This window comes from Hevea brasiliensis, unplaced genomic scaffold, assembly GCF_030052815.1.
Source record: "Hevea brasiliensis isolate MT/VB/25A 57/8 unplaced genomic scaffold, ASM3005281v1 Scaf2, whole genome shotgun sequence".
NCBI classification, from domain to species: Eukaryota; Viridiplantae; Streptophyta; class Magnoliopsida; order Malpighiales; family Euphorbiaceae; genus Hevea; species Hevea brasiliensis.
In genome coordinates, this window is record NW_026614695.1 from 2,906,593 (window position 1) to 2,925,420 (window position 18,828).

The window sequence follows — 18,828 nt, forward strand, 5'->3', positions numbered from 1 at the left end:
GGTGAAAGTGTGAATTGGCTTAGGAAATTGTTAGGGCACATTGTAATGGTCAATTAGTGACCATTTTAGATGTATTGACCATAAATGGGACTGAAAAATACCATGGCAATGTGAGGTTGCAGGCTGCCCTATGGACAGCAGCATAGGGACTGAAATTTCAGTCCCTTTGCACAGCCATAACTTGGGCTGTGCTAGTCCAATTGATGTTTGGCCAATTGGACATGAAACTAGACTTATAATGGCACATTTTTGCTGAAGAAACCATGCCCAAAAGACCAAAGCAAAAGGGTCAAAACTCAGCCACAATCCGGAACCCTGAAACTGAATTCTGCAGAATTTGCCAAATGAACAGTAACTGTTCATTTGGCCATAAATCACTGTAGATTTGGTCAATTGGCCTGAAATTTTTACAGCAACAAGTTAAGACATAGAAAAACAACTTTCATGAAGGAACCTATCCCAAATTATTGCCAGAACCCATTCAACCAAGTGACTCAAGCTACTGTTCATGCACTGTAGATATGGTAAATTTCTGCAGAGTGCATATCCGGACAGCTTGGGTTTTTGAGCCATATCTGAGCTACAAAACTCCAAATGGAGTGATTCAAAAAGGAAATTCAACTAGACAAAATAAGGAACAACTTTTATGTTTTACATTTCTTCAAATTCCAACAGTAACAGTGTCCAATGGAACAGTGAAGTTATGGTACAAAATCTGAAAAATCTGCTTCTTTGGTTTAATGCTTAGGAATGGTAAAAACACTTAATGCCAACAAGTTTTAAACACCAAATGTGGTATGTTGGGAGTGCCAAAGTTGATGTACACATTTTTATTCTAAAAGTCAACATTTTTGTTGACCAATGATGAATAGTAACACCAAAAAAATTGAAATTCACAATTGACAAATTTAAGAGTTTCAAATGCCCTAGTATACCTAACAAGATTGGTTTGGATAGTTTGGCATGCCAATAGGGTTCAGTTAGCAGTACTGCACATGGCGAAAATGCCATTCTGTGATTTCATGGCTTTTAGCCATTCTGACTTTGCATTGAGACTTGGCCTTGTGCCTGATATTATTTACAGCTTGTTAGCTGTTCTGTTGCACACCGGGAGATGTATATGTGACCGATGGTGTGACGGCCCGAGGTACTAGGTACCCAGCGCCAGTTTACCCAAGTTATCCACCCACTGCCTAGTGTAGGTTACTTGGGGCAACCAAATGAATAAAAGTGAACAAAGTTAATGAATTAATGAATATACCAAGATCAAACAAAGAAAGCATACACATTGTATATACATTTATTTTCTTGCTATTTTATTCTATTATATTATTGCACCACTAAGCATTATTGCTTAGCGCGTTGCTTTTGCCACGCGTAGTAATCGAGATTCCGACCGTGAGCCCAGTGAGACCACGCATCGGGTGAGTCCATCCGATTACGCTTTCGCTGTTCGTGTCACCTCACTACTGCAGCATCGGTAGGGCACTAGGTGTCATTTTGTCATTTTGATAATTTGTAGATTTGTATTTTCTCATATGTATTTGAACTCATGTAATATATTTTGATGTTTATGTAAATAATGAAAGTTATGACTATGAATGCAAGATTTGAGCATGTATTTATTGCTTGTATATGAGAAATGGATGTTGAGAAATGAAAAGATTATTGAGAATTTGCTATTGAGAAATATTATTGAGATTTTGAATACTGGAGTTTGAGATGATGGAATAAAAAAATATTAGAAGTGTTTTTAACAGGTTCCGAAGAACGGTTTTCTCCATTTTTAGCAGACTCACTGGATTTTCTTTAAAATTTTCGGAACCTTAAATGAATGATACTTTTGATAAATGGTTAAAATAAATCATATTTCATAAATTAACTTCAAAAGCATGACACAAATTAAGTACGGTATATTATAGTGTGCCACAGCAGTGGCCTTACTTACTCTGCATACGGGTATACCTGCAAGGGGTGTCACATTTAGTGGTATCGAGCACGGTTTAGGCGCTTCGGGCCTAGATTGAGTCCATACCATGCATTGCATTTGTAAGATTCGATGTGACACTAATGCAGATCTGTCTATCTTTCTTATTTTGAATAGGATATGGACCTTTCATCTCAGAGAGCCGTTGAGGAGGAAGTGGAGAGTCATGCTCCACCTGCAGCAGCTGAGACTGGGGGCATGAGAGAATCTGCTCCACCAGCTCAAGCAGAGCTCGCCAGCCTCCACGTGCCATGTTCCAACAAATGGCCGACTTCTTCTTCGTGACAAATGGTCGGGTAATGCCAGACCACCATCACCACCACTCCACAGTAAATCACACTGGAAAGGCTAAGGAAGTTTGGAGTCGTGGACTTCTATGGCAAGAGAGAAGATGACTGCATGGTAGAGAATTGGTTGAACAGTAACGGCAGAGTCTTAAAACAACTCCACCGCACCCCAGAGCGTAACTTAGAAGTCGCTATATCCTTGTTACAAGACGATGCCTACGGATGGTGGGACACCGTGTCCAGTGAAGTGCAGCCCTAAGTCAGAATTTGGGACTTCTTCCTCTCGAGTTCAAGAAGAAATATGTGGGTACCAGATACCGGAAGAGAGAAGAAGGGAATTCATTAACCCGAGGCGAGACAGCTTGTCGTGGGCCGAGTATGAGAAGGAGTTTGTCTTAAGCCGCTATGGAAGGGAAATAGTCCCTAACGGTCAAAGGTGCAAGAGATTCAAGAGGGACCGAATGACAATATCAAGATACAGACACCGCCTTGGGAATCACAGACCAGCAAGCTAGTGGAAGCTGCAATAAGGGTTGAAAAAGTAAGAATCAATGAGCGCACTGTAAGGAGAGAGACAGCAGAAGAGGGGACCAGTCACCTAGTTCCACCCCGGATTTGGGAAGAAGTTTAAGGGTCCTCCCGCACGAGTCTGGTCACGGTCGTGGTCGTGGTCACCTCAAGGGCCTGTGCCACGCTCACCCCTAGGAGAGGTCACCCACACCATCGGGGCGCCTCCGTGGATGGGGTTCGAGGACCACCGACATCTTCTCGCATGTCCACACCGCCGAAATGGCATAAGGGGGAGTGTTGGAGAGTAATCGTGCTTGCTTGAGGTGTGGGTCAACAAAGCATCGCTGAGAAACTGCCCACGCAGAACCACTACACCGCTCCAACACAGCGCATGCACCGCCTCCCGCACCACCAAGGGGTAGAAGGTCCGTAAACTGGTTGTGGGACCATCTCGCAGGCCTACATCCGAGTCACAGAGAGGCCGATAGCGCACCACCCGCCGTAAATTATGCCTTGAGAGCTCAGAGGAACAAGATGCCCTGACGTCATCGTGGGTACGTTCTCCTCTACAATACTCCTGTGCATGCATTGGTGGATCCAGATCCACTCATTCTTACATTTGCATCAACCTACCCGTAGAAGGGGGATATTGGTAGGGAGAGTGACCAAGACATTCTGGTCACTAATCCATTGGGCCACAGTGTGGTAGTGAACAAAGTATACAAGGGTTGCCCTTTAAGGATTCAGGGGCATGAATTCTTGGCAGACCTGATTGAGTTGCCTTTCCACGAGTTTGACGTGATTTTGGGAATGGATTGGTTGTCACGTCATCAGGCAATGGTTGATTGCAAATTGAAGAGAATTTCATTGAAAACCCCTGAGGGTAATGAGATCACAGTTGTGGGGGAAAGGACAGATTTCTTGTTCAATGTCATCTCAGCCACAGTTGCAAGAAGAATGATGAGAAAAGGCTGTGAAGCCTACCTAGCACATGTGGTGGATACTAGGCAGGCTAAGCCAAACCTGAGTGACATACCCACAGTGAGAGACTTCCCAGAGGTATTTCCTGAAGAGTTGCCTGGTTTGCCACCAGAAAGGGAAGTTGAATTTTCCATTGAGACATCACGGTACAAAGACCCATTTCCATTGCTCCTTATAGGATGGCACCCACTGAATTGAGAGAGTTGAAAACTCAGTTGCAAGAGTTGCTGGATAAGGGGTTCATACGCCCCAGTGTGTCACCATGGGGAGCTCGGTCTTTGTTGTGAAAAGAAGGATAGGACTTTGAGACTATGCATCGACACGGCAGCTTGAATAAAGTGACCGTGAAGAACAAGTATCCGTTGCCTAGAATTGATGATCTGTTTGATCACCAAGGGAAGCGAGTATTTTCTAAGATTGATCTCAGATCAGGGTATCATCAGCTGAGGGTGAAAGATGTAGATGTGCCCAAGACTGCATTCAGGACCCGGTATGGGCATTATGAGTTTCTGGTGATGCCCTTTGGCTTAACAAATGCACCAGCGGCATTCATGGACCTTATGAACCGTATCTTCCATCCACACTTAGATCGGTTCGTAGTGGTCTTTATTGATGATATTTTGGTGTATTCCAAGACCAGAGAAGAACATAATGAACATTTGAGAATTGTTCTACAAACCCTGAGAGAAAAGGAGCTGTATGCTAAGTTAACCAAGTGTGATTTTTGGCTGGATGAGATTGCATTCCTTGGACACATAGTGTCAGCTGATGGGATTAGGGTGGATCCCAAGAAAATAGAAGCGATGATGGAATGGAAGCCTCCGAAACACAACCGAGTCGAAGCTTCTTGGGGTTAGCTGGTATTACAGGAGATTTGTGAAGGATTTTCCCTAATAGTGCTCCAATGACCAAGTTGTTACACAAGAATGTCGATTGTTGGAATGACGAGTGTCGCACCAGTTTGAGAAATTGAAGGCTATGTTGACAGAGGCACCGGTGTTAACACCGGTGTCGTGGAAGGACTTTGTGGTCTCTGATGCCTCTCATAATGGGTTAGGGTGTGTGTTGATGCAAGAGGGAAAGTGATCGCCTATGCTTCCGAGCAACTAAGGCCACATGAGCGAACTACCCTACCCATGATCTAGAGCTTGCAGCAATTATCTTCGACCGAAGATATGGAGGCACTACTTGTATGGTGAAAAGTGCTACATTTACACGCACCACAAAAGCACGAAATATTTGCCAACCCTGAAGGAGCTCAACCTTAGACAGAGGCGATGGATTGAGTTCTGAAGGATTATGATGCAATTGACTACCATCACAGGAAGGCAAATGTAGTTCTTGATGCTTTGAGCGAAAATCCATGACTTTGAGATCATTGAATGCCCGCCTAACTTTGGTTCGAGATGGAGCTATTTTGGGTGAGTTGCAAGTGAGGCCAAACTCATTCTGAGATTTTAGATGGGCAAAAGCGGATGAAAAGTTAATGGTTATTATGAGCAAGATCTCAGAGGGAAAAGCAACTGACTATGAGGTGAAAGCAGATGGGTGTTTGTATTACAAAGGAAGACTGTGTGTACCAGATAATGGGGAATTGAAAGTCAGTATTCTAAAAGAGGCACACACGGTGTATATGCTATGCACCGTGAAGTACAAAGATGTATCATGACACGAAGCTTGATATTGGTGGCACAGTATGAAGAAAGACATAGTGACTATGTGACTAAATGCTTGACATGTCGCAAGTCAAGGCGAACATCAAGTTCCATCAGTTTGCTACTGACCTATCGCATACCGAATGGAAATGGGATCGGGTCACCATGGATTTTGTAAGTGGTCTACCTCTCACCGGAAGAAGCATGATGCGGCATGGGTGATAGTTGATAGATTGACGAAGTCGACACTTCTCGCCGATTAGGATGACTACTCACGGAGAAGTTAGCGGTGTATATCGTGAGATAGTTAGACCGCATGGAATCCCACTTTCCATCATATCGATCGAGACCCAAGGTTTACATCGAGATTTTGAAAGAAGTTGCATGAATCCTTGGGTACACAACTCCTTTTCAGAACAGCTTTTCATCCTCAGACGGATGGGCAATCAGAAAGAGTAATCGATGTAAACAATTGAAACCCATGATATTGATACAAATATTGAATTGAAATGATAACAATAACGTGAAATACTTGTCATGTCCTTGAGGATATCTTTGAGGAGTTGTGTCATTGAGTTTGAGGGAAGCTCGATAGATACCTCCCACCGCGAATTTGCATACAACAATAGCTACCAAGCTAGTATTCAAATGGCCCCGTATGAAGTAATCGTATGGAAGAAAATGTAGAACTCAGCAGGCCGGACTGAATCGCGAAGACAATCGTAGGGCCACACTGTGAAACAGCCGAGGAGAAAGTGAAAATAATCAAAGCCAACTTGAAGGTTGCCTCAGACAGACAGAAATCTTATGCCGACCTGAAGAGAAAAGAAATAGAATATGTAGTTGGCGACAAAGTGTTCCTCAAGGTGTCACCATGGAAGAAAGTATTGAGGTTTGGAAGAAAAGGTAAGTTAAGCCCTAGGTTCATTGGCCCATATGAAGTCATTGAACGTGTGGGTCCAGTGGCCTATAGGCTAGCTTTACCACCAGAGCTGGACAAGATCCATAATGTGTTCCACGTGTCCATGCTCAGAAGATACCGCTCAGATCCTTCACATGTCATCTCCAGAGAAGAAATTGAAATACAGCCGGATTTGACATACGAAGAAGAACCTCTACGGATTCTGGCTCGGGAAGTGAAAGAGTTGAGGAATAAACAGATTCCATTGGTGAAAGTGCTTTGGAGGCACCACAACACCGAGGAGGCAACTTGGGAAAGTGAAGAGACGATGAGGCAACAGTTCCCTCAACTGTTTGCATCAGGTAAATTTCGAGGACGAAATTTAAATTAGAGGGGAAGAGTTGTAACACCCTCCCGGTAACCACTCCGTACATTCTACTGTTCCGGTGACCGGTGTCGGTCCGGACAGCTAGAACGTCCGGAAAAATATTTAAACTAAAGTTAGGAACCCTAATTAACTCAAATATTAATAAGAAAAATTTAGTAAAAATTTTAGAAATAAAATACAACTGAGTCAAACGAGCCGGTGCCCAAGCGATGGGTCACCGGAGGGAAGTTGCGGTTCTCGCAACGAGGAGCCCTAGACCCGAGGGAAAAATTATAAAATAATTTTTGGGACTCCAGAGAAGGGTCATTGAGGTTCCCATGGCATTAGAATGCCAAGAAAATACCTAGAAAAATATTTCAATCGGTACAGCCAATTTTGACCCGTTAAGCCAAACGGAGGGCATTTTGGTCATTTCGCCTTCAGAGGTGATTTTTGGCCGACTTGTCCAGTTGAGTAAATAATTAATATGACATAAAATATGAAGAAATATTGCTAGAAATTAAATTGAAAATGAGTAGTGGAGGAAAGAAAAGAAAAATGCAACAAATGCAAATTATGACCTCAAAGTGATGTCATTAAGGAAATGTGGACCAATCACAAATAAGCCATCCTTTGACTAACAAGTTAAAGAGATAAATGAAGACTAATGAGGACCAAAAATCAGCTGCTCTTCTTCTCCTTCTTCTCCACCAAAAACGTGAACCCTTCCTTCCACCCTCCATTGGAGCTCAATCAAGCAAGCTTGATTTCCTACCTTGTCTCACCATAAAATCCTAACCTAGCTTCACTAAAACTTGCCCTAGCACCTTGCTAAAGCCTTTGGCAGCCAAGAAAAGCCAAGAAAGTGAAGGAATTGCTTGGGAAAATTCTGCCCAAACAAGGTTAGTGCATATATACACTTAAAGCTTTTTAAATTCTATGTTAGAGACTTGGAATAAGTAGGAATTTATAACTAAAATGAATGAAATCTATGTCTATCCATGCCCTAAGTTCTGGCAGCCCTATTGAATGAAAAGGTATGAGTGTTTTGATGGACTTAAAGTGGACTAGATATCAAGATTAAACCATGTATGCATGTGATTATTGAAAGAGATAGTTAATTAAAGCATGTTGTGAAAAATTCATATGGAAATTAGGGTTTGGAAAGGTGAAAGTGTGAATTGGCTTAGGAAATTGTTAGGGCACATTGTAATGGTCAATTAGTGACCATTTTAGATGTATTGACCATAAATGGGACTGAAAAATACCATGGCAATGTGAGGTTGCAGGCTGCCCTATGGACAGCAGCATAGGGACTGAAATTTCAGTCCCTTTGCACAGCCATAACTTGGGCTGTGCTAGTCCAATTGATGTTTGGCCAATTGGACATGAAACTAGGCTTATAATGGCACATTTTTGCTGAAGAAACCATGCCCAGAAGACCAAAGCAAAAGGGTCAAAACTCAGCCACAATCCGGAACCCTGAAACTGAATTCTGCAGAATTTGCCAAATGAACAGTAACTGTTCATTTGGCCATAAATCACTGTAGATTTGGTCAATTGGCCTGAAATTTTTACAGCAACAAGTTAAGACATAGACAAACAACTTTCATGAAGGAACCTATCCCAAATTATGGCCAGAACCCATTCAACCAAGTGACTCAAGCTACTGTTCATGCACTGTAGATATGGTAAATTTCTGCAGAGTGCATATCCGGACAGCTTGGGTTTTTGAGCCATATCTGGAGCTACAAAACTCCAAATGGAGTGATTCAAAAAAGGAAATTCAACTAGACAAAATAAGGAACAACTTTTATGTTTTACATTTCTTCAAATTCCAACAGTAACAGTGTCCAATGGAACAGTGAAGTTATGGTACAAAATCTGAAAAATCTGCTTCTTTGGTTTAATGCTTAGGAATGGTAAAAACACTTAATGCCAACAAGTTTTAAACACCAAATGTGGTATGTTGGGAGTGCCAAAGTTGATGTACACATTTTTATTCTAAAAGTCAACATTTTTGTTGACCAATGATGAATAGTAACACCAAAAAAAATTGAAATTCACAATTGACAAATTTAAGAGTTTCAAATGCCCTAGTATACCTAACAAGATTGGTTTGGATAGTTTGGCATGCCAATAGGGTTCAGTTAGCAGTACTGCACATGGCGAAAATGCCATTCTGTGATTTCATGGCTTTTAGCCATTCTGACTTTGCATTGAGACTTGGCCTTGTGCCTGATATTATTTACAGCTTGTTAGCTGTTCTGTTGCACACCGGGAGATGCATATGTGACCGATGGTGTGACGGCCCGAGGTACTAGGTACCCAGTGCCAGTTTACCCGTTATCCAGTCGTCTAGTGTAGGTTACTTGGGGCAACCAAATGAATAAAAGTGAACAAAGTTAATGAATTAATGAATATACCAAGATCAAACAAAGAAAGCATACACATTGTATATACATTTATTTTCTTGCTATTTTCTTCTATTATATTATTGCACCACTAAGCATTATTGCTTAGCGCGTTGCTTTTGCCACGCGTAAGTACTGGAGATTCCGACCGTGAGCCCAGTAGACCACGTGATCGGGTGAGTCCATCCGATTACGCTCGATGTCCGTGTCACCTCACTACCGCAGCATCGGTAGGGCACTAGGTGTCATTTTGTCATTTTGATAATTTATAGCAGATTTGTATTTTCTCATATGTATTTGAACTCATGTAATATATTTTGATGTTTATGTAAATAATGAAAGTTATGACTATGAATGCAAGATTTGCGCATGTATTTATTGCTTGTATATGAGAAATGGATGTTGAGAAATGAAAAGATTATTGAGAATTTGCTATTGAGAAATATTATTGAGATTTTGAATACTGGAGTTTGAGATGATGGAATAAAAAAAATATTGGAAGTGTTTTTAACAGGTTCCGAAGAACAGTTTTCTCCATTTTTAGCCGGTACTCCGCCGGATTTTCTTTAAAATTTTCGGAACCTTAAATGAATGATACTTTTGATAAATGGTTAAAATAAATCATATTTCATAAATTAACTTCAAAAGCATGACAAAAATTAAGTACAGTATATTATAGTGTGCCAGTACACAGTGTGGCCTTACTTACTCGGGTATACTGTACACGGGTAAGGGGTGTCACAATTGTCTCCTCAACAAATGAGAGAGACGGGTAATAACCTAGTCAAGCATCTATAGTGAGATATAAAACAATATCATAAATCTCTTTGTCCTTTTTGTGAGCATAAATCACAACACAATTCGATTCAAAGTCAATTCCAATATCCAATAATTTTTATGATCATCACAATTCAAAACATAAATTTGTATTTTTTCATGTAAATTGCCCATCACAATTTAAAACATACTCTATCAAAATTTTCCAAAACGTAATTTATTCAATCCACAACAATGCTTAATACTTGTTGAAATACCATTTCACAAAGCTAAATTCATACATACTATAACAATTTTAATAATCATTGAATTAAATCCAATACTTGATAAACATAATACATTAGGAAAATACGTCATTTAATCATATGAAATTTTCAAAACAAAATAAATTAAAAACTAGTTGTGCACAAACCTCTGATGAGTAGCCTCTTGGCCTTGACTCAGTGGGTCTTTTCCCTTCCCAGTGTTTTTTCTAATTGAAACACACAATGTAAAGTGTTTCAGTACTCATTTAAATTGTTTCTAACAATAATGTTCAATAATTAAATTTTATTAATACTATTCCTTTCATTAGTCAACCTATAATGTTGACTTTCAATACACACTGGGTGAATTAGTTTTAATGTCACTAATATATTACATTTTTCATTCCTCACATGTTGATATGTGTTGCTAATTTCATTTCAAAGCTTATTGCATTTTATTGTAATTATTCAAATTTCATGGCTAATGTTTACTGTCTATTAGACCAAGCTATAATGTAAATTTAATAGATTTCTCTTCATTAAATTGTGTCTCATTGTGCCTTCTTTAATTTTCTTTTTGAATCACTCCATTTGGAGTTGTATACCTCAAGTTATGGTCAATTAACCATAACTAGGTCAAATCTAAATTTTAGTTTCCTTTTTAGGCATTTTCGGTTCTGATTTTACTAATTTATTTGGACTGTTTGTAATCACATTGAGGTCTAGCATTCTTCATAAGTATCATTGCCCTATGTCTTAGGGACAACCAGAAATTTTGTTTACCACTTTTCAAGTCTTATAAAATTCTTTATAGAAAAATTGTTAACTTGGACTCAAAGGTCCTATATTGGCATGGTCCTTAATTAGGTCAATGGCTTGACCTTAAATTCTAACTTTGTACATTTATAATTTGAGGAAGTTGTCTAAAATAATGTTTTAGGTCTCTTTCTTAGCTTTCCAAATTGATATGGCTGATTACATTGGGAGATTTCTTGTGGGAGATATGCCAATTTGAATTTTTTGGACTTAATGGTCATTTGCACCAATTCTAGATTTAGTGTGTCAACTTAATCAACTTAATTAACCTAGTTCCCTTGATTTCTGGGTTTTGGTCAAATTACCAATATTGTAGATCTATGTCTTATTAAAATGTTGGGACTGATTTCATGTCATTTGGAGTTCTATGGACCAAGTTATGGTCATTTTACTATTGCTGGTCAAGTTGCACTTATATTGCAAAGTTTAGGTCATTTTTAGGTCAAAGTCAATTCGGCCAATTTTTGTAACCCAATTTTCGCGATCATTTTGACTTGGTAATTGGCATTTCTGGGCTTAGTGGTCTTCACCAAAGTTGTAGCCCTATGTCTAAGCTTTCCAATAGTATAAATTTCAGGTCATTTGGACCTGTCTACAGTGAGTTATGGCCAAAATACTGGCTACTATTCATATGGTCAAAAATCTAGGTTGCAAATTGCCAATTCTAGATTAGGTCACTTTTTGCGTCACTTTCTGGATAGAATTTAGGCAAGGTTCCTACATGAAAGTTGGTTCATTACATGTCTAATTTTATCTCCAATTGGTCTCACACCAATTTGGGTCACACAATTATGGTTATAGGCTCAAATGCATACTTCCCTCAATACAGTCCTCAAATACCAATCAATTTACACATTCAACTTGCTATACCTTAACTTCCCATGCTTAAATTCTGGACTCCTAATATACTAACATCATTCATCACATCTCATTAAGGTCATTTTGAACAGTATATACAAATCCTCAATGCACAATATACAACCTTAAATCACAAAGTCCAAAATCAACATAATATACACATGAATACACCTAATTATTACATATAATTCCAACAATAATTTACATACACTTCCATTAATCCCTTAGTACCACAATTCATCAAATAACTTCATGAATTCAAGCACTCTTCAATGAATCATAAGGCTACCGAATTGCCTAAAAATGCATAAATCTTTCACAATTCTTTCAACTCCAAATTCAAATGCTCAAATATACATTCATATGGAAATTAACTTACTAGCACCTTAAATTACCTTAATCAAAATTAAATCCCAACAAATACATGTAAGAATAATTCAATAACTATGCACTTCCATGGCTGCCAAATTCATGCTCCATCAAATACTCATCTTTTTCTTCAAATTTCTCAACAATTACACTCATTACAACCTTAAATCAAAGATTAATTAAGGAAGAAAGGAAATTTAGCACTAACTTTATTTTGAGCTTTGTAAAACCTCACCCAAACTTCTTCTTTTTGCTGCCTATGTGTTGCCCATAATGTCTAGACTAAGTTTAATGAAGAACTCTCGAAGAAATGGTGGCTTGATCATTGAGAAGAGGAGCTTGAAGTGAGGACGACAATGGTGATTTTGGGAGAGAAACAATTTTGGCAAAGTGAAGATATGAGGAAGAAGAAGGTGGAAATGGACAAAAGTTTAACATTTTATATGTACATATATATATCCCACTAAGGTCCACTAATTGTCCACTAAAGGTAGATTAAGAATATTATAATTAAGCTTTTAATTATTCTCATATTTTTCCACTTAATTTCTCTTAATCACATTTTATCTTTAATCTCATTTTTCATTCAATTTTTCAAAAGTACTACCACTTATTTTCCATGGACATTTAGGTCAAAAGCCAACTCTAGGTATCAAATGACCAAAATGCCCCTCTTCAGGTTATATTTTAGATTTTGCAATACTACCGATTAACTCTTTGTACCGCCGATTTCTTTAATTTTCGTTTTCATTTACACTGACTTGCTAATTTTTCATTGACATTTTCAATATCAATTACACCTCAGTAGACCTTTAATTTGGTCCCGAAAATATTTTCTAGGGTTCCCCGCAGCCCAGGAGTCAGCAACGGTCTTCGCCGTAACTTCCTAGTGCGGTGACCCATCGCTACAGTGCCGACTCGTTTAACCTAGTTTCATTTCCTCTCTTTTATTTTTCCTTAATTTTTCTTGTTTTTTTTATTTATTTATTTCATCATTTTATGCCTCTTTATTATCACTGAAGTGTAGTTCCAGAAATCCTGACTTGTTCGGACCGACATTAGGTCATCGGAGTAGTCGAATGTACGGACTACATAAAGTGAAGGCATTACACTTCAAAGATTATGATATCATCTTGGGCATGGATTGGTTAGCCATGCATCATGCCATGATTGACTGTAGACTTAAGATAGTCACTTTTGGTCTCCCTCTGTATGATGATATAGTAATACAAGGGGAGAAGCAGTTACTGCCATCAAACATCATTTTGGCTGCACTAGCCAGAAGGATGATGAGAAAAGGGTGTGAAGCATACTTAGCACATGTGATAGACACCCAAGTGGGGAGTCCGATACTGAGGGAAATCCCTACTGTATGTGACTTTCCGGATGTCTTCCCTGATGAGTTGCCAGGACTACCTCCAGAAAGAGAGGTGCAGTTTGAAATTGATGTTATACCTGGTGTGGATCCAATCTCGATAACACCATATAAAATGGTACCAGCAGAATTGAAAGAGTTGAAAGTGCAGTTGCAAGAGCTACTTGACAAGGGCTTTATCCGCCTTAGTGTGTCACCTTGGGAAGTGCCAGTGTTGTTTGTTAAGAAGAAAGATGGCACTCTCTGCTTATATATTGACTATCGGCAGTTGAATAAGGTGACAATAAAGAATAGATACCCATTACCCCGCATTGATGATTTGTTTGATCAGTTGAGGGGTGCAGCTGTGTTCTCCAAAATTGACCTGAGATCAGGTTATTATCAGCTGAAAGTACAAGAACAGAGTATCCCTAAAACTGCCTTTATAACTTGCTATGGCCATTATGAGTTTTGGTCATGCCATTCGGGTTAACTAATGCTCCGGCTGCTTTTATGGATCTGATGAACACTATCTTCAGACCATACCTCGACTAGTTTGTTATGGTATTCATAGATGATATATTAGTCTACTTGAGGAGTGTAGAGGAGCATGATAGACATCTATGGATTGTACTGCAAACTTTGAGGGAGAAACAGCTATATGCTAAATTATCGAAGTGTGAATTTTGGCTGAAAGAAATATCCTTTTTGGGGCATATAGTAGGCATCAAGGTAGATCCAAGTAAGATAGTAGCTGTCCTTAATTGGAGATCACCCAGAAATATCGTGGAGATTCGCAGTTTTCTGGGTTTAGCTGGATACTACCACTGATTTGTGAAGGGGTTTTCCATGTTGGCATCTCCATTGACTAAGTTACTTCGAAAGGATGTAAAATTTTAGTAGACGGATAAATGTCAACAGAGTTTTGATGAGTTGAAGAAATGTTTGATTGAAGCTCCAGTACTTACTTTACCTACCCCAGGTAAATAGTATACTGTCTATAACGATGCTTCTCATAATGGGTTAGGCTGTGTACTGATGCAAGAACTGAATGTCATTGCCTATGCATCACGCCAGCTGAAACCGCATGAGAGGAACTATCCGACACATGACTTGGAACTTGCAGTTATTGTATTTGCTCTTAAGATTTGGAGACAATACTTATATGGGGAGAAGTGCTATATCTACCCAGATCATAAGAGTTTAACGTATCTGGGCACTCAAAAGGAGTTGAATTTGAGATAGAGGAGATGGTTAGAGTTGATAAAAGACTATGATTGTCTAATAGACTATCAGCCAGGGAAAGGTAATGTGGTGGCTGACGCCTTAAGTCGTAAGACTATGGCAAGTCTACAGATTTCTACTTTGTCTATGGTACATGAATTGAAAGTATTTCATGCTAGCTTAGAGATTAATGATGAGGGGCAGACAGTAGTTGCATGGCATGTACAGCGAGTGTTGATTGATCGGATCAGAATGGCTGCTAAGAATGATTAGAAGTATCAGAAGCTGTTAGAAGAAGTCAGACAGGGCAAGAAACCTGAGTTCTCAATGAGAGATGATGGTCTATTGCTACACCAGGGCAGAATGTGCATTCCTAATGATGTTGACTTGAGATAGATCATTTTGAAGGAAGCACATGAGTTTCCTTTTACTGTGTACCCTAGTGGTACTAAAATGTATAGAAGGCTGAAAGAGCATTACTGGTGGATGGATATGAAAAGAGATGTAGCAAATTTTGTTTCCAAATGCCTAATTTGTCAGCAAGTAAAGGCAGAGCATCAAGTACCAGCTGGTTTGTTATATCCACTACCAGTACCAGAATGGAAATGGGATAGATTAACGATGGATTTTGCGATGGGACTTTCGAGGACACAGAAGAGTCATGATGCAGTATGGGTTATAGTTGACAGACTGACCAAATCTGCTCATTTTCTGCCTGTCCGGATGGACTACAGTTTAGAAAGATTATCTAAGTTGTACATTGATGAGATAGTAAGGCTGCATGGAGTGCCAGTATCCATCGTATCAGACAGAGATCCTAGGTTCACTTCTAGATTCTGGGATAGTCTTCAGAGAGCCATAGGAACTAGATTGAACTTTAGTACAGGTCAAATAATTAGGTCAGGGATCCGGAAGAAATATGGAATTACTTGCAAACCGGATTGAACCGGTGAGGGGTAATTTGGTCAATTCACCCCTAGAGCTGACTCCTGACCTAACCGTTCAATAAAATTTGAGAAAAGAAAATTTTGGGATCAAAAATTAAATTAAAGAACTAGTAGAAAAATAAATGCAAAAAAAAAAGTAAGGAAAATGAAATTATTACATCATATGATGACATCAATTATGATGTCAAAATTAATTTAATTTTTCCTACAAATTTAGACTAAGTTAAATAGCTAATTAAAGACATAAATAACATAAAAAAAAAAAAGAAAATCACTCTCATCTTCCTCACTAAACCAGCCGGCTTCCTCTCTCTCTCACTTCACCATTGAAAAACCTCTATGGAAGTTGGAGTTCAAGCTTGCAAACCCCCATTAAACCTCACTTTGTCCCCAAATTTCCCCATTAAAACTTGTTAGACCAACTTGAGAAGGTGATTGATCAAGAAAAGGAAGGAGGAAAAATAGAGATTGAAGATTTGAAATTCAAAGAAAGAGGTTAGTCATCAATCACTTAGTTTTTCTTCAAAATTCATGCATATATGCTTTAGCAAACTTAGAGATTGTGTAAAATCAAACAAAAACTATCCTTGGGGGACCAAATAGGAATTTTAGCAAGCTAGGATTAGGGTTTGAAATGAATGAGTTTGAGGTGTTTGAATGGTTATGTGAGGTGAATTAGGTGTATAGATCATGAATGTGCACTTTGAATGCATTAGATTGAACTTTATGTAATTAGTGTTTTGAGCATGTGAAAAAAATTGGAAAAAAAATTTGAGAATTGGTCAATTGATGTAGTTGACCTTATTTGAGTTGAAAAATGGTCGATTGTGACCATTTGTGGTGTGTGTGAATTATTAGAAATAAGTTTTAATTTGGATTGGTGAGGGTCAATCTGCAGGCAGCTTGACCTAGGACCCTTTTAGGGACCAAAACTGAAAATTTACCAACCTAATTGGTGTAAGGCCAATTGGGAATGAAACTAGACACAAAATTAACCATTTTTCAATTAGGAATCATGCTTAGAAAGTGACCATAACTTAGTGAACAATTAGGTCAAATCCGGAATTGGGCACACTGCCCTGTACAAAAATGACCAAATAAACAGTAGTTACATAAATGACCATAACTTGGCCTAGGAAGGTCTAAATGACCAGAATTTTATACCAATAGAAAGCTGAGACATAGCCCTACAACTTTCATGAAGGAAACAAACCCAAATTTTGACCATAACATGTCCAAAAACTCACCTGCAGTCACAGTACAAAAATTATCAAAATCCAGAAAATGCCCAGAATTCTGGATAACACCAAATTTGGCCAGCCATGTTGAAATGGCTATAACTTGGGCTAAAAAACTCCAAGTGGAGTGATTCAAAAAGGGAAATAAAGTTAAGACAATATGGAACAACTTCTAAGAAGAAAACTTAGCCAAATTACCATAGCAACTTGACCAATGGAACAATGCAAAACAGGACACCAAATCTGAAATTTTGGAAATTTCACCGAAGAGACTTAAAATTTGAGGAACCAACCATAATTAACAAATTAGGTAACCAAAAAATGGTATGTGGGTGAAATTAAAATTCCCATACCTATTAAGTATTAGAAAGTCAACAAATTGACTTGAATAGTATCGTGAATAGCAACCCCGAAATACAAATTTTAAAGAATGTCAGGTTAAGCATATTAAAGCTAGATATATATAGATTTGAATTTGTTTTTGGACTTATGATAAATTATAATACTGAAACACTGTAAAACTGTGTGTTTCAATTGAAAATAATACCGAGAAAGAACCCAAGGCATCGAGTCAAGGCCAAGAGGCGACTCGCATAAGGTTTATGCACAACATAAATACTCTTTAAAATTCCTTTGCAAAGTGCATGAAATGAATTGTGATTTACTTTTATTGCAAAATGGTGATTGAAATGTATATTTTGCTTTTGACTTAAATTGTTGAAAGTTTACTTATATGTGTTTGAAATGGTAATAAATGTTTAGTAAATTGCTAAGACAGTTTTGAAACCACAGTGTCATGACCATATATTTGAATACCTCACTAGCATGACTAGTGGGAGAAATTAGTTTTGAATTTTGATTCCCTCTCTGGCTGAAGTGTTGAGGTATGTGCCAGTAGAGGAAGAAATTTAAATGGGTACCCATAGTTTGAGCAAGCTAGCCTTGTGATTTCTCATAAGCCACCGGTATTGTTCTTAATGGCATGATATAACTGTGTATTTTATGAAATTCATTTTGAGACTTCCTAAATGAAATTGTTTGGACTAAAAATTTATAAATCATGTTTTGTATCTGTTTTTCATGTTTAGTACCATATTTGAATAAATGTGATTTGAATTATGTATAAAATGTTATTTTAGTATGTTGTGCACCACTTAGTAATAGTACTCAACGATGGCTCTTATTGCTGTCACAGATATAGAAACTAGAGGAGCAGCAGAGTGAGCTACTGAAGATCTTGGAGACATATTCCTGAAATTTTATAGGTATATTTTATACCCCGATTGTAATATTTATTTTGGTGTATGTAAATATATGTACATGTATAAACTGGTCATGAGCAGTTATATGGATTTTGTAATATTATTATTTTGGATTTTCTAATGTAAATTTTGGGTTGATGAATGTAAATTGTTTTTACTTTAATGAAAAATGAATGGAATTATTGAGAATTATTTTGAATTTTGGAGGTTGGGAAAAATTATGTTGATTGTGTTGTAGTAGTGGTCGATTTTGATGAAAAGAAATATTGGAAGTGTTTTTACAGGTTTTTGAAGAACTGTTTTTCTCAAATATGGACAGCACTCTGCTGAAATTTTTTCAAAATTTACGGACAAATAAAAATGGACAAAAATTTTTACTAGCTTTTAAACTTTTATTAAATGCAAGAAAATGCTCACCACTTCCAAAAAGTAAGAAAATGGTTTTAAAATCCCTTGTAGGGTACTTAATGAGTTATCGGTAGGTGAAGTTCAGTAGTTCATTAGGTATTCTATAGAATCATGTTATACCTTATAGAGGGGTAAGGTGTGACATTAAATATGCATGATGGATGTGAAGGAGCGGAAGCATGAAAAACACAAGTTTAGATCATTGAATTCAAAAATTTTTCACCTAGG